We start from the raw sequence: 17,812 nt of genomic DNA, 5'->3' as shown, positions 1-17,812 counted from the left end.
ATGTGGACGCTTTTTTTCACACTTTCATTTTCCCATCACCTTTCGACTTGGTTCCAAAAATGTCAAGGCGATGCCTTGTCTCATAGCTATGATCCGATATTACCTCCGGAACCTCATTCATCCATTCTTCAGCACGGGGTGGTCGTGGCAGCAGTGTCCTCAGAATTGGAGTGGAAGATTCTAGAGGCTCAGTCTCCTGCTCTTCCGCCATTGCCTGATAACAAGCTCTTCGTCCCTGTTCAGTACCAGTTGAGGGTGCTTCAGGAGTTCCATGATTCTTTTCTTAGTGGACATCTGGGAATCTCAGCCACTCATAGAGCTATTGCTAAGCTGTTTTGGTGGTCTTCTATTGCCTCTGATGTTGCCGTGTTTGTGTCTGCTTGTGATTCTTTTGCCCATGCTAAAAGCTCCCATAACCGGCCGGCTGGGGAATTGGTGCCATTGCCAATTCTGGATAGACCTTGGACTCATTTGTCCATGGACTTTATCACTGATCTCCCTCTTTCCAATGGCAAGACTGTAGTCTGGGTGGTGGACAGATTCAGTAAACAGGTGCATTTTGTACCTTTGTAAGCCTGCCTAATGCTGAAACACTATCGAGGTTGTTTGTGGAACACGTGGTGTGGTTTCATGGTGTGCCTTTGAGTGTTGTTTCTGATAGAGGGGTACAATTTGTGTCCAAGCTCTGGTGGGCTTTTTGTAAAAGGTTAGGTATTAGGTTTGCCTTCTCCTCAGTCTATTGTAACGAATCCAATGGTCAGATGGAGAGGACCAGTCTCTTGAACAAACTTTGCGGTGTATTGCCACATCCCAGCAGGATGATTGGTGCTCTTCATTGCCAGTGGTGGTGTTTCCATTTAATAATTGGATCAATCAGTCCACGGGCACTTCTCCATTCTTTTGCAACTATGGTTTTCACCGCCATTTTGGGGGATTCTCTAGGCTGGATTTAGGGTGTCCAGGGGCTGATTCAGCGGTTGCAGGAGATTTGGTGGGAGGTCCAGAGGAACATTGGGGAGGCTCAGGGCAAACATAAACATTTTGCTGACAAGCGACGTTCTTCAGGGCCGGTATTTTTAGTATGTGATAAGGTATGGTTGTCTACTAAGAATATACTGTTGAAGGTTCCTTCTGTTAAGCTGGGTCCCAAGTTTATTGGCCCTTACAAGATCATAGAGGTTGTCAACCTAGTTTCCTTTAGCTTGCGCCTTCCTCTGTCACTTCGGATCCCCAATGTTTTCCATAAGTCCCTCCTGAAGTCATTTGTGTCTCCCTCTGTTGGGTCTCCATCCCTTCCCCCACCAGTCTCTGTGAATGGGTAGACTGAGTATAAAGTGGAATGGATTGTGGGTTCTCACATGGTCCATCATTCACTTCAGAACTCGGTTCATTGGAGGGGTTACGGTCCTGAGGAGCAATCGTGGGTCCCTGCATGATCTGTCCATGCGGACCGATTGGTCCAGGTATTTCATTCACGTTATCTTGGGAAACCTGGGGCTCTGGTGGCTCCCCTTGAGAGAAGGGTACTGTCATGATCCAGACCAGGTTTTGAGTACTGTTTTCCCCTTTTTCCAGTCTGGTCATGCCAGGGATTAACTTTCTCAGCCTCAGTCTGGTCTCAGGTTTGCTATTTATCCCCTCTGCATCCTGAAGATATTGTCAGTTATAGTTTCTGCCTACAGTGTGTGTGGCTGACCCCATTTGCTCTGATTTGTCCTGCTGCTTGCTTATTGAACCCGCATCTGTCTATACCCTCTTCCCTTCCTGACGCAGTGTTGCCCTTTCGTGTATTAACTTACTGGTTTTGACTTGGCTTGGACCCCTGAAGTGTTGTTTTGCCTCTTGTCTTTGGCATATCTGCTCCTGACCGGTACTGACCCATTTGGCTTGTTTTTGACTCTGTGTTTGCTTATTCCTTTTGTACTGTGCTTCAGTCTATCGACCGGCTCGTTTGACTTTTCTGCTGCCACCTGGTGGTGGCCTCGCTGCTGCATTACAGGTCTGGCCTTGCTCCGTGCAGTCCTCCCTCCACTCTATTGCCATCTAGTAGAGCTTGCATTTACCTGTGTTGCAGCGGCGTGACAGCTACATTATATTCTATGAGGAGAGCTACGTTATATTCCATGAGCGGGCTACTTTATATTCTATGAGGGAGCTACCCCAACCCCTGCTACATAATTAAGACATGTACTAAATTATATTATACCCTGATATTAGTGTGTTTTTCCACACAATTGTTGGTCTCATATTTATTTTTATGTAGCTACATAGTGGGCCCCAAGAATGATTTTTTTCCTGTGGTTAGCCCAAGGTGCTCCAGTCCGACACTGATCATACGCATCATTTAACTTGCCTGTAAGTGGAATCACTCACACCACTTATAGTAAAATAATTCTTCATGCCTTCCTCCCTATGTAATAAGATACACCATTAATTTTGGAAGTAAGCTTAACCTCTACTGTGGGTAAAATCCTGGAGGGTTTTCTAAAAGATGCTATACTGGAGTATCTGAAGAGGAATAACCTCATGACCCAATACCAACATGGGTTTACTAGGGACCGTTCCTGTCAGACTAATCTGATCAATTTCTATGAAGAGGTAAGTTCCAGACTGGACCAAGGGAACCCAGTGGACATAGTGCATATGGACTTTTCAAAAGCTTTTGATAAGGTTGAAAAATAAAATGAGAACAATGAGGATAAGGGAAAATATGTGTAAGTGCGTTAAGAGTTGGCTCAGGGATAGAAAACAAAGGGTGGTTATTAATGGAGCACTCTCGGACTGGGTCGCGGTTAGCAGTTGGGTACCACAGGGGTCAGTATTGGGCCCTCTTCTTTTTAACATATTTATTAATGACCTTGTAGGGGGCATTCAGAGCAGAATTTCAATATTTGCAGATGACACTAAACTCTGCAGGGTAATCAATACAGAGGGGGACAATTTTATATTACAGAAGGATTTATGTAAACTAGAAGCTTGGGCTGATAAATGGCAAATGAGCTTTAATGGGGATAAATGTAAGGTCATGCCCTTGGGTAGAAGTAATAAGATGTATAACTATGTGCTTATTTCTAAAACTCTGTGCAAAACCGTCAATGAAAAAGACCTGGGTGTATGGGTGAATGACAAACTCACATTTAGTGGCCAGTGTCAGGCAGCTGCTACAAAGGCAAATAAAATAATGGGATGCATTAAAAGAGGCATAGATGCTCATGAGGAGAACATAATTTTACCTCTATACAAGTCACTAGTGCGACCACACTTAGAATACTGTGTACATTTCTGGTCTCCGGTGTATAAGAAAGACATAGCTGAACTAGAGCGGGTGCAGAGAAGAGCGACCAAGGTTATTAGAGGACTGGGTGGTCAGCAATATCTTGATAGATTATTATGGAGCGCCCCCACACCACCGCAGGGCCGAGGGGATACCCGGAGCCGGGCCTCTGAGTTTCAGTCCTGGGGTTGTCACGGTGGCTAGACCCGGTCCGTGGCCCTGTCTGTCAGTGGGGGACGTCCGGTGCAATAAGCGGTGTTGTAACGGTGCAGGTCGCGGTAAATAATGAAGACACCAGGTTGCAGTCTCTTTACCTCTTTACTGAAGATGTTGGAGACCTCAGTCCAGAGCGCTGTTAACTGGGTTTTCAGAGACCGGCCGGTCCAACGACACATCAGGAGTTCCTCCTTACAGGTGGGAATCAGTATCTACCTTCTAGCGCTGTGTGTTGTAGTTCTTCCCTGCTGAGCTCCCGGGATAGTCCTCACAACTGTTTCTTTCTGTCTCTACTGTTCTTTCTCCGTCCTCCAGATGATATGGTAGGACGCACCCGTATGACGGGGTAGGCCTGGAGTTCTTCCGGGACCCTAGAGTCGCCCCTCTCCCACAGCTGCCTCCGTTGTCTGCTTAGGTGTTAAGTGAGACAGCCAACCTGTAATTAGCTGTCCGGCCGTGGTTTGCAATGTACTTAAAGTCTCCTACTTGCTCGGCGTTCCGGCCACCGACTGTTTGCGCCTCAGAAGGATGTTGCCTCGGTCTAACAGCAGGACCCCTTCTGGTATTTCTCCTTTACTGTATTCCCGTTGTTTACTGGTTAGTTCTGCTCTGAGGAGTCTGCCAGGATCCCATCCCTGACAGGTCCTCTCACTAGCTCTTCCCAGCTACTTCTCCCTGTCTTCCTGTCCAACCCCCAGTTTTACCAGAGTTGTGAGGAGTGGCCTACTAGATAGGACCACCCCCCCCTGGTGGCCGGAGTGTGAAGTGTGGTGTGAGTGTACCTGGTCAGAGAAACTCCTTTAGTGCAATCAGACGTACCACAGCTCCCCATAGTGGCGGAGCCACAGTACTGCAACAACCAGGACTCTGGGGTGCTGCACTCCCCCCCGGTTAAATCCAGTACTCCAGGACTGGGAAAACAAGAACAATAATACATGTTAACAGGAAACACACAAACTTTTGAAATAGCATAACAATTGAACATAACAAGGCTTCCCTTTACGGGAGGTGAGGATTCTTGAACGTTGCAAAAGTTAGGTCATGCACAGTTTATGACTCTCAGTTCAGTGATTGAAACAGCGGGGACCCCGGGTAAACAAAGGGGCCCCCCTTTTTGAAAGTTTTTGAGCAATTCACCGTCCATTACTCTATTGTCCATTTAAAAACCTGTAACAAAAAGATATATATACAACATTTTCAATTAAATAGCAGCCCTTATTAATACCTCCAAAGTTTGTAGCGGAGGGGAGTTTGATTTTGAGTGCTGCGTGTGGACCTTCGCAGCGCAGGGGTTGCTATTGGCCTAACAGGGCCCGCTATGCTTGCTACCGCTGGTGTAGTGCGCTGTCTTCTAACTACACTTCTAGTGAGTCTGGGTAGCACTGGCAGGTTGGGGCTCTCAGAGCTGCTGCTATCAACAGTGGGTACGGCAGGCTCACTGATAGCAGAGGGAGGATTTGCCGGTTCAACGGTTGGCATGGCTTCTTCAGGCAAGGCTTGTTGAGGTTGCGGGGCCGGATGATCTGGTACCACCATTGTTTCTGGTGGGTCCGGCTGTGGAAACGTTAGAACAGGTACCGCGATGGCCTGATTTATCTGAGTCCAGGACTGGGGAAAGTCACCAAGGACAGTATGGAACATCTTCTCCTTTTCCACCGGCGGGGAGATTTCTGGGGCCGTGCCCCTCTCTTTCAACTTATCGGGGCAGACCTTAAGGTGATCCCTGGATACCGCTGTCGAGGTCTCCCCTCTGTCCTTGCTGATGAGACAGACCTTAGTGTTGTTGAAGTCGGATGGCAAGATGGTATACGGTTCCGCTTCCCATTGGTCATCGAGCTTGTGTAACCTCCTCTTTCGTTTAAGCACTTGCTCACCAGGTGACAGGGGAATCGCAGGAGCGTGTTGGTTGTAGTCCCTTTCTTGCTTCTGCCTAGCCTGGGCGAGACTTCTCTCTACACACTCCTGTACTTCGCGGTACCTTCGCTGCCTTTCTGCATCCCAATCTGCATCCGGCGAGGTATCTTCGGGTACTAGGACCCCCATGTCCAGATCAACGGGTAACCGACTAGACCTTCCTCGCATCAGGTACGCTGGAGTACAGTTGGTGGAACTTACTGGGATGTGGTTGTACATATCCACTAAGTCAGGCAACTTTGTCGGCCACAGATTCCGTTCCTCCACAGGCAAGGTCTTCAACAAATCGATTACTACCTGGTTCATCTTCTCGCACATCCCGTTAGTTTGAGGGTGGTACGGTGTAGTTCTGATCTTCTTACACCCGTACAACTGGCAGAATTCTTGGAACACTTCCGCTTCGAATGCAGGCCCCTGATCGGTCAGTACTTTCTCTGGGTAGCCATGGGGTCTACAAAAGTGCTGCTGGAAGGCCCTGGCGGCAGTCCTAGCTGTTAGATCCTTGACAGGCACAACCACCAAAAACCTGGAGTAGTGGTCCACGATGGTAAGGGCGTAGATATAGCCCGACCGGCTAGGCGTCAGCTTCACATGATCCAGCGCGACCAGTTCGAGCGGCCGTTTGATGATGATAGGCCGCAGGGGAGCCCGTTGACTGTCACGGTCCTTCCTTCGCAGACTACACGGACCACACTCTCGACACCACTTCTCAATGGTTCTCTTCATGCCAATCCAATAGAACCTCCCTCGGAGCAGCTTCTCCAGCTTCCTCCATCCGAAGTGTCCGGCTCCATCATGGTAGGCTCCCAGAACCATGGGCGCATCTCGCCTTGGCACCACTATCTGCCACACCAATTCATGAGTACGTGGGTCGATGCTCCTCCTGCACAACTTGCCATCATGGATAAACAGTTTGCTTCTCCCCTTCCACAGCTGTTGAGTTTCTTGTGGATCATCTGGGCCAGGGTGCAACCCAGCCTGCGTCAAGAGTTCCTTCACCTGACGGACCGCGGGGTCACTATCCTGGGTTTCTGCCCATCCGTGGTGGGGCAGGGGATTCAGCGTGGCATCCGGTTGGTTCTTGTGCCTGTTCTTCACATGGTGAGAGTTCTGAGTGGCTTTGGGGCGATGGAAGGCAGGCAGCTCCACCTCTTCAAGTGCCTCCGGGTCTTCTCCCACTTCTGGTAGATTGGGCATTCGGGACAGAGCATCGGCATTGGCATTCTGGTGTCCTGCCCGATATTTGATGGTGAAATCATAGTTGGACAGCCGGGCCATCCACCGCTGTTCCAAAGCCCCGAGTTTGGCAGTATCCAGATGCGTTAGCGGATTGTTGTCCGTGAAGACGGTGAATTTCGCAGAGGCCAGGTAGTGCTTAAACCTCTCTGTCACTGCCCAGACAAGGGCAAGGAATTCCAGTTTGAAGGAACTGTAGTTGTCAGGGTTCCTTTCCGTGGGACGGAGTTTCCTGCTGGCGTAAGCGATCACCCTTTCTTTGCCGTTCTGAACCTGGGACAGCACGGCTCCTAATCCCACATTACTGGCATCTGTGTACAGCACAAACGGTTGATCATATTCGGGGTAAGCCAGTATCTCTTCTCCCGTCAGTGCCGACTTCAAACAGGTGAAGGATTCCTCCAGCTCTTCGTTCCAATCAAAGGGGGTTTTCCTCCCCTTGGTCTTCTTTGGTTGGCCCACCAGCAGATTTTGCAAGGGTGCGGCCTTCTTGGTGAAATCCTTAATGAATCTCCGATAGTAACCTACCAACCCGAGGAACTGCCGGACTTCGTGGAGGTCACTGGGCTTTGGCCAGTCCTTGATCACTGTGACCTTGTCGGAGTCTGGGGCCACTCCTTCAGCGCTCACCACATGGCCCAGGTACTGCACTTTAGGTTTCAGCAGATGACACTTGGACGGTTTCACCTTTAGGCCGAAGTTGGACAAGGCTTCGAACACCTCGGCCAGGTGCTTCAGATGGTCTTCGTAGGTTTTAGAGAAGACTATGACGTCATCCAGATATAGCAGCACGGTTTCAAAGTTCAGGTGTCCCAGGCAGCTCTCCATCATCCTCTGGAACGTTCCGGGAGCATTGCACAATCCGAAGGGCATGTAGTTGAACTCACAGAGGCCCATTGGCGTCGTGAAGGCCGTCTTCTCTTTGTCCGCCTCCGCCACAGGAACCTGCCAGTACCCACTGGTGAGATCTAAGGTAGAGAAATAGTTAGCAGATTTTAAGGCAGCCAGGGACTCCTCTATCCTGGGCAGTGGGTATGCGTCCTTATGTGTAATGCGATTCAACTGTCTGTAATCAACACACATCCTCATTGTACCATCTTTCTTTTTAACGAGGACTAACGGAGCTGCCCAGGGGCTACAGCTGTCTCTCACCACCCCAGCCTCCTTCATTTCCCGCAACATGTCCTTGGCACACTGGTAATGAGCTGGGGGTACAGGGCGATATCTCTCTTTTATGGGTCGGTGATCTCCCGTGGGGATGTGATGTTGGATCCCTTTCACCTGCCCAAAATCTGAGGGGTGTTTGCTGAATACCTGCTCGTACTCGTGTACTACCCTGTAAGCCCCCTGTATTTGATGAGATGGGGTAGAGTCAGTGCCCACATGCAATTCCCGACACCAGTCTTTCGAGTGCTCTGCAGAACCTTTGTTCTCCGCCACGTTTGACGGGACCAAGGGTTCAGGTGTCTGTATTACACTATTATTGACAGTGAACAGTTTGGCGAGCGTGGTATACTTGGTTAGGTGGACCTCTTCCTCCCCACAATTGAGGACACGTACGGGCACTCTCCCCTGTCGGACGTCGACCACCCCCCGAGCTGTCAGAACAGTAGGCCTATTGTCTGAATATACAGGTTCTACCAAGGCCTGGTAGTCCCTACCCCTGAGGCCTATGGCTGCTCGACACCATATTAACATTTCACTCTTGGGAGGTATCGCGATGGGGTTTGAATCACTTACAGTGACACGACCAATCTCGCCACCAGTCAGCTCTACCTGCTGTCTCTGCATCAGAGCCCTGATTTCCTTCTGCAGGGCACGTTGCTCACTGTGGCCAGCGTTTTCTGCCACCTGTTGCAACAAAACAATCACTTCTGCAAGACAATTTTCTATAACATTAGTACCAAGAGTCATCATGGGATTACATTCTCGACGATCAATATCTACAATCACAATCCCTTGGGCTTTCAATTCCACCCGCCCCACTTTGATGGTGACCTCCTTATACCCCACTTGTGGCAACGGCTGACCATTACTGGCGATTATGGTGAAATCATCGTCAGGGCCACGAGTAATATCAGCGTCCTCCCAATACCGTTTGTAGAGCACGTGAGGTATAGTCGTCACCTGAGAACCGGTGTCCAGCAAAGCATTCAAGGGGATTCCATCAATCACTACAGGGAGAACTGGTCGTCCTCCAATATACTTGGTTCTCCAATGCTGCGGGCCTGACCGTCCTACTCCTGGGGGTTGGCCCTTTGCCCCAGGGGTTGCTCGTTTAAAGGACAGTACCTTGCAAGATGGCCCACCTGGTGACAGCGGCGGCAGATGGGTCGTCCATCCTGGTGGAAGTGATCGTCGGGCCGGCTCCTGGTCGGCGGAGTCCTCCTCCGTCGCATCCAAGGGACATCCTCCGGGCTGGAAGCCAACTGGATCTTCTCTTTGGGGGCCTCCTGCAGGGACTGCACCGTCCGGGCCAGGGCAGCAACGCTCTTGGTTAGCTCTTGCATCTGGAGACGGAGTCCTGCAGGGGAGTCGTCCTCGAAGCTCTGGGCGTCGGCCTCCGCGGCAACTGGGGTATCCGATGCCACCTCCTGGTGGTAGGTGAGAGCGGGGCGCCTGGGTGGTACTGCGCGGCTGGGCTGTCGCTCCTGCAATGCCTGGATAGCTTTATCTTTAAACTGCGCAAAAGTCAAGTCTGGATTTTGCATGGCCAGGAAGTGCAATTGGCCCCGCTGGTGACTGCACAGGAGCCCCTCAATGAACCGCTCCTTCAGGATTTTATCCTCATCCTGCATGCTGCCGGGGTCACTCTGCTTAATGGCCCGCATCGCTTCCTGGAGATCAAGGGCATAGTCCCGTAAGCTATCCTGCGACCTCTGTTTGCATCCATAGAAAGTCAGTTTAATCTCTGTGGCAGTGCGAGTATCAAAGGTGGCTTTAAGCTTGGCAAAAATCTGTTGTGCAGTTCCTTTATCCTCAGCGGGCCAGGATTTCACTTCTCTCAGAGCCGCCCCAAAGAGTTGGCCGGTTATCATATGGACCTTCTGGGGCTCGGTTAGGGGATAGAACTCGAGCAGGCTGCAGAGCCCTTCTTTAAAGTCAGTGAACGTATGCGCCTCCCCAGAATATCGTGGGAGCCAGGCCGCTCCGGGCAGGTAGGGCATGGAGAAGGGCATTATGGCTTTCGCATTAGCGGCAGTGTCCGACTGGCTGATGGGGGCAGCGGGTTCTGCGGCAGCCAGTGGTGGTATTAGGGCCGCGGCTTCGGCCACTGCGGGGACCGGAGCTGCCCCTGCGTCCACGGCTGCGACCGCCACCTCCTCTCCTCCCGACTCGGACATGGCCGTCCCTTCCTCCCACTAACCTGCTGGAGGTCGGAGTTCCTCTTCCGGGATTGGCGTCTCACCGCGCTTTCCGTTCCGCGCTTCTTTTGGCTGATCCCGCCCACGTAGCTAAGGCTCCTCCCTCCGCGCGCGGCAATGGCGAATTTTGGCGGTAACTTTCCGCGGCAAGCAGTAGCACACAGTTCTCTCAATAAAGTACAGTCCAAGCACGATAAATCACAGTTCCAAGGCACACATGACCTGATTCTTCAGGCTTAAGTAAATCCTGTTCGTGACGCCACGTTGGAGCGCCCCCACACCACCGCAGGGCCGAGGGGATACCCGGAGCCGGGCCTCTGAGTTTCAGTCCTGGGGTTGTCACGGTGGCTAGACCCGGTCCGTGGCCCTGTCTGTCAGTGGGGGACGTCCGGTGCAATAAGCGGTGTTGTAACGGTGCAGGTCGCGGTAAATAATGAAGACACCAGGTTGCAGTCTCTTTACCTCTTTACTGAAGATGTTGGAGACCTCAGTCCAGAGCGCTGTTAACTGGGTTTTCAGAGACCGGCCGGTCCAACGACACATCAGGAGTTCCTCCTTACAGGTGGGAATCAGTATCTACCTTCTAGCGCTGTGTGTTGTAGTTCTTCCCTGCTGAGCTCCCGGGATAGTCCTCACAACTGTTTCTTTCTGTCTCTACTGTTCTTTCTCCGTCCTCCAGATGATATGGTAGGACGCACCCGTATGACGGGGTAGGCCTGGAGTTCTTCCGGGACCCTAGAGTCGCCCCTCTCCCACAGCTGCCTCCGTTGTCTGCTTAGGTGTTAAGTGAGACAGCCAACCTGTAATTAGCTGTCCGGCCGTGGTTTGCAATGTACTTAAAGTCTCCTACTTGCTCGGCGTTCCGGCCACCGACTGTTTGCGCCTCAGAAGGATGTTGCCTCGGTCTAACAGCAGGACCCCTTCTGGTATTTCTCCTTTACTGTATTCCCGTTGTTTACTGGTTAGTTCTGCTCTGAGGAGTCTGCCAGGATCCCATCCCTGACAGGTCCTCTCACTAGCTCTTCCCAGCTACTTCTCCCTGTCTTCCTGTCCAACCCCCAGTTTTACCAGAGTTGTGAGGAGTGGCCTACTAGATAGGACCACCCCCCCTGGTGGCCGGAGTGTGAAGTGTGGTGTGAGTGTACCTGGTCAGAGAAACTCCTTTAGTGCAATCAGACGTACCACAGCTCCCCATAGTGGCGGAGCCACAGTACTGCAACAACCAGGACTCTGGGGTGCTGCAATTACACTTGGGACTATTTAGTTTGGAGAAATGAAGGCTAAGGGGTGATCTTATTTTAATGTATAAATATATGAGGGGACAGTACAAAGATCTTTCTAATGATCTTTTTACTCATAGACCTGAGACAGGGACAAGGGGACATCCTCTACGTCTGGAGTAAAGAAGGTTTAAGCATAACTTTTTGGAAGTTCATTTGAACAGCAAGGTGGCTTGTTGTTGAAGGGAAATAGAGAGAAAAAAAATCTATAAATCTTCAGCATAGCGAGTGTGAGCGAGCTGAGTGTGACCTGAGCGTAAGTGTGGACGGCGGTGTGACTTGTGATTCAGTGACTTTGGAATCAGGGAGTTTCCAAGGGAGGAATTGCTGTCTGTTTTTAATTAATACTTTGTATTTATTTTTTATTTAACGTTTCTGTGTGGTGCAATCCCCATTAGGAAATGTGCTCCACTATTGTTAATGCAATCCAGTGCACATCTTGCCTCATGTATGCAGTCCTTGATCAGCCGGTCGAGGGTGCATACTGCTGTGCGAGATGTGAGCACGTTGTGCATTTGGAATCCCAGATTCTGGATCTAAATGTGCAGCTGGTAACACTGAGATCCATAGACAATATGGAGAGGAGTCTTCTGCTCATAGAGCAGACGCTCAATGGGATAGATGAGGAGGGGGATTGTAGGATGGAGCTGCAGGACAGTGAAGTAGCAAGCTGGGTGACAGTTAGGAAGCGGGGTAGAGGGAAGAGTGCCAGGGAGGCTAGTCTTGATCTGGCTCACCCCAATAAGTTTGCTAAGTTGGCAGATGAGGGGGGTACCAGTACAGGGGTAGCACTGCTGCAGCCAGGCATGTCCTCTGAAAGCCGGAGGAGTGACTGCTCCAGTAAGGAGGGAAATAGGAGAGCAGGACAGGCCAGACAGGTGCTGGTAGTGGGGGACTCAATTATTAGGGGAACAGATAGGGCAATCTGTCACAAAGACAGGGATCGTCGAACGGTGTGCTGCCTACCTGGCGCTCGAGTCCGACACATCGCTGATCGGGTGGACAGATTACTGGGAGGGGCTGGTGAGGACCCAGCGGTCATTGTGCACATTGGCACAAATGACAAAGTTAGAGGTAGGTGGAAGGTCCTTAAAGATGATTTCAGGGAATTAGGCTGCAAGCTGAAAGCAAGGACCTCTAACGTGGTATTTTCCGAAATACTGCCTGTACCATGTGCCACGCCAGAGAGGCAACGGGAGATTAGGGAGGTTAATAAGTGGCTCAAGAATTGGTGTAGGAAGGAGGGGTTTGGCTTCCTGCAGAACTGGGCCGACTTCTCAGTTGGCTACAGGCTCTACGCTAGGGACGGGCTGCACCTCAATGGGGAAGGTGCAGCTGTGCTGGGGGAGAAAATGGCTAGAAGGTTGGAGGAGTGTTTAAACTAGGGATGGGGGGGAGGGTATTCATTTTATAAGAGGGGAAGATAGTGCAGATAAAGACCTGGGCACAAATAAGGAAGTTGGGGGTGGCAGTGTCATAGGGGGTGGGGTTAGAACAGTTAGTAATTTAAGAAAGAATAGAGGTACAGAGAGGAACATCAAGTGCATGTATACTAATGCCAGAAGCCTCGCCATCAAAATAGATGAATTAGAACTAATGTTGTTGGAACATAATTATGACATGGTGGGGATATCTGAAACATGGCTGGATGAGAGCCATGACTGGGCTGTTAACTTGCAGGGCTATAGCCTTTTCAGAAATAACCGTACAGATAAGCGAGGGGGTGGTGTGTGTCTGTATGTAAAATCGACCTTAAAACCCATCCTGCGTGATAATATAGGTGAATCTAATGAAAATGTAGAGTCCCTGTGGGTGGAGATAAGGGGAGGGGAAAAAATAATAAATTACTGATAGGGGTTTGTTATAAATCTCCAAATATAATGGAAGCAATGGAGAATATCCTCGTAAAGCAAATAGATGCAGCTGCGACTCAAGGAGAAGTCATTATTATGGGGGACTTCAACTACCCTGAAATAGATTGGGGAACAGAAACCTGCAGTTCCAGTAAAGGTAAATGGTTTTTGACAACTATGAGAGACAATTACCTTTCACAACTGGTTCAGGACCCAACAAGAAGGGGGGCACTGCTAGACCTAATATTAACCAACAGGCCAGACCGCATATCAAATATATGGGTTGGGGGTCGGTCACTTGGGGAATAGTGATCACAAAATAATAAGTTTTCATGTCTCCTTTAATAAGATGTGTAGTAGAGGGGTGACAAGGACACTAAACTTCAGGAGGGCAAATTTCCAACGGATGAGAGAGGATCTTGGTGCAATTAACTGGGACGATATCCTGAGACATAAAAGTACACAAAGAAAATGGGAGACGTTTATTAGCATCCTGGATAGGACCTGTGCACAGTATATACCGTATGGGAATAAACATACTAGAAATAGGAGGAAACCAATATGGCTAAATAGAGCTGTAAGGGGCGCAATAAGTGACAAAAAGAAAGCATTTAGAGAATTAAAGGAAGTAGGTAGTGAGGAGGCATTAAATAAATACAAAAAATTAAATAAATTCTGTAAAAAGCAAATCAAGGCAGCAAAGATTGAGACAGAGAAACTCATTGCCAGAGAGAGCAAAAATAATCCCAAAATATTCTTTAACTACATAAATAGTAAGAAACTAAAAAATGATAGTGTTGGCCCCCTTAAAAATAGTCTGGGGGAAATGGTGGATGAGGATGAGGAAAAAGCCAATATGCTAAATGACTTTTTTTTCATCAGTATTTACAAAAGAAAATCCCATGGCAGCCAATGTGACTAGTGATAAAAATTCCCAATTAAATGTTACCTGCTTAACCCAGCAGGAAGTACGGCGGCGTCTAAAAATCACAAAAATTTACAAATCTCCGGGCCCGGATGGGATACACCCCCGAGTACTGCAGGAATTAAGTACAGTCATTGATAGACCATTATTTTTAATCTTTAAAGAGTCCATAATAACAGGGTCTGTACCACAGGACTGGCGTATAGCAAATGTGGTGCCAATATTCAAAAAGGGGACAAAAACTGAACTCAGAAATTATAGGCCAGTAAGCTTAACCTCTACTGTGGGTAAAATCCTGGAGGGCATTCTAAGGGATGCTATACTGGAGTATCTGAAGAGGAATAACCTCATGACCCAGTATCAGCACGGGTTTACTAGGGACCGTTCATGTCAGACTAATCTGATCAGCTTTTATGAAGAGGTAAGTTCCGGACTGGACCAAGGGAGCCCAGTGGATGTAGTGTATATGGACTTTTCAAAAGCTTTTGATACGGTGCCACACAAAAGGTTGTTACATAAAATAAGAATAATGGGGATAGGGGAAAATATGTGTAAGTGGATTGAGAGCTGGCTCAGGGATAGGAAACAAAGGGTGGTTATTAATGGAGCACACTCGGACTGGGTTGCGGTTAGCAGTGGGGTACCACAGGGGTCAGTATTGGGCCCTCTTCTTTTTAACATATTTATTAGTGACCTTGTAGGGGGCATTCAGAGTAGAATTTTAATATTTGCAGATGACACTAAACTCTGTAGGGTAATCAATACAGAGGAGGACAATTTTATATTACAGGATGATTTATGTAAACTAGAAGCTTGGGCTGATAAATGGCAAATGAGCTTTAATGGGGATAAATGTAAGGTCATGCACTTGGGTAGAAGTAATAAGATGTATAACTATGTGCTTAATTCTAAATCTCTGGGCAAAACCGTCAATGAAAAAGACCTGGGTGTATGGGTGAATGACAAACTCATATTCAGTGGCCAGTGTCAGGCAGCTGTTACAAAGGCAAATAAAATAATGGGATGCATTAAAAGAGGCATAGATGCTCATGAGGAGAACATAATTTTACCTCTATACAAGTCACTAGTTCGACCACACTTAGAATACTGTGCACAGTTCTGGTCTCCGTTGTATAAGAAAGACATAGCTGAACTGGAGCGGGTGCAGAGAAGAGCGACCAAGGTTATTAGAGGACTGGGGGGTCTGCAATACCAAGATAGGTTATTACACTTGGGGCTATTTAGTTTGGAAAAACGAAGGCTAAGGGGTGATTTTATGTTAATGTATAAATATATGAGGGGACAGTACAAAGACCTTTCTGATGATCTTTTTAATCATAGACCTCAGACAGGGACAAGGGGTCATCCTCTACGTCTGGAGGAAAAAAGGTTTAAGCATAATAACAGACGCGGATTCTTTACTGTAAGAGCAGTGAGACTATGGAACTCTCTGCCGTATGATGTTGTAATGAGTGAGTCATTACTTAAATTTAAGAGGGGACTGGATACCTTTCTGGAAAAGTATAATGTTACAGGGTATATATATTAGATTCCTTGATAGGGCGTTGATCCAGGGAACTAGTCTGATTGCCGTATGTGGGGTCGGGAAGGAATTTTTTTCCCCATGGTGGAGCTTACTCTTACCACATGGGTTTTTTTTGCCTTCCCCTGGATCAACATGTTAGGGCATGTTAGGTTAGGCTATGGGTTGAACTAGATGGACTTACAGTCTTCCTTCAACCTTAATAACTATGTAACTATGTAATAACAGACGCGGATTCTTTACTGTCAGAGCAGTGAGACTATGGATCTCTTTGCCATATGATGTTGTAATGAGTGATTCCCTACTAAAATTTAAGAGGGGACTGGATACCTTTCTTGAAAAGCATAATGTTACAGGTTATATATACTAGATTCCTTGATAGGGTGTTGATCCAGGGAACTAGGCTGATTGCCGTATGTGGAGTCGGGAAGGAATTTTTTTTACCCAATGTGAAGCTTACTCTTTGCCACATGGTTTTTTTTTGCCTTCCTCTGGATCAACATGTTATGGTATGTTAGGTTAGGCTATGGGTTGAACTAGATGGACTTAAAGTCTTCCTTCAACCTTAATAACTATGTTACTTTGTTACTATGTTGGTAAAATCATCCCCTCAACAGTAGTCCTTATGAAAAAATTCTAGTGTGCACAGGGGCATAGGCTACAATTGGTGCATGTGCTGACCATCACTCACACATATAGTCGACTGAAAAAAAAAACTATTTGTGTGTCTGTAGCCTTGGATATGTCTTATTTGTTGCAGATTTTTGGTATAACATCCACACCAAAAATCTGTAACTATAACTTAACTTACAGATCCATGGAAGTAAACAGGGTTTTACAAATCCCCATATAAACAATAAATGGAAATTAAATGTGTAGATATTTGGGCATGTTGCATACATATTTAAACCTGCAGCATGTTATATTTGTGCTGTAATAATTTTTTCTAAATTGCAAGACGTGTTTATAATGCAGCATTTACCCTCTGGTTTATACTACAAAAATGTATAGAATAGCATAATAAAATATGCTGTTCTGCACAACGTACAGTAAAAATGTAAACTGTGTGGTATACCATGTGGACCTAAAGGTGAGAAATGCCACCGTATGGCATCCAGTGGGGGTATGTCAGGAGCTAATGTCATATATTCATCACCTTATATACAAATAGTACTGCATACCTGTCATGTAATAATGCTTTCCAATACACACACATGGACGTCTATTTTTTTAGGCGCACATTTACGCACAGACACATTCACTACCTATGTGCACCTACTACATACAGCGAGTGTACTCGTTGCTCGGGTGACCTCCGAGTATTTATGACTGCTTGGAGATTTCGTTTTCATCGCGGCAGCTGAATGATTTACAGCTAGTAGCCAGGCTGAGTACATGTGGGGGTTGCCTGGTTGCTAGGGAATCCCCACATGTAATCAAGCCGGCTAGTAGCTGTAAATCATTCAGCTGCCACAATGAAAACTAAATCTCCGAGAAGTCATAAATGCTCGGAGGTAACCCGAGCGTGCTCGGAAAAACCTGAGCAATGAGTACACTCGCTCATCACTAATGATTATATATTGTATTCATTACCTTCTATTATAAAAAGGTGAAGCGGAAATGAGAGTTGTATAGAAATGTAAAATGTACTTACATTCAGTAGAGGTTGAGCCTCTGAGAAAAACACTTTCTTATGTGTGAAAGTACCCAGTGGTCGTATGATCTGTCTGATCACAGCATGAATAGTAGTTTTATTCACAAAACTAATAACATGACGATCCTGCACTCTGATCTTTTCTGCAGAATATCTCCACCCAATGGCCAAAATACATTTCAGAAGGAGAAAAAAAAAGCACCATCCAAATACCAGCAGGAAAATAATATTCACAGAGAAAATTAGACTCTGAAACATAACAATTAATAGGGACGTAGGTTAATTTCTGTTACACTATAGTTTTTAGCTAACAGTAAGCAGATAGTAGAGGGCATGTTGCACAGTCCCACATTACTTATAGTAGCAGCAGATGTAGCACGGCATGGGACGGTAGCTGCAGGTTAGGCCCTCGTCTTCTTCTTATTGCCCTGGCATGCTACATGAAAGAGTGTGTCCTGGCTGGGCTTTGGTGTTAGTGCTGTGAAGGCCTTGTGCTTGAGCAGGCCACCTGTAACCAGTGGTGTTTGCTGGCCAAGACACAATCTTTGCTAA

At 47.7% G+C, this 17,812-nt stretch overlaps 1 protein-coding gene across 1 annotated transcript in view; it reads right to left on the bottom strand.

The window, feature by feature from the left end:
• LOC143770141 (sulfotransferase 2B1-like) overlaps window positions 1-17,355 on the bottom strand; it is a 272,873-nt gene extending 255,518 nt beyond the window's left edge. The window contains exon 1 of the mRNA XM_077259464.1: window positions 17,261-17,355. The gene's annotated coding sequence lies outside the window, so the exon portion shown is untranslated. The remainder of the gene's footprint in view (window positions 1-17,260) is intronic.
• Between the last annotated feature and the right edge of the window lie 457 nt (window positions 17,356-17,812).

This window comes from Ranitomeya variabilis, chromosome 4 (genome assembly GCF_051348905.1).
Source record: "Ranitomeya variabilis isolate aRanVar5 chromosome 4, aRanVar5.hap1, whole genome shotgun sequence".
Taxonomy (NCBI): domain Eukaryota; kingdom Metazoa; phylum Chordata; class Amphibia; order Anura; family Dendrobatidae; genus Ranitomeya; species Ranitomeya variabilis.
Note: the sequence above shows the minus strand (reverse complement) of the source record. Positions and strands in the feature narration are given on the sequence as shown.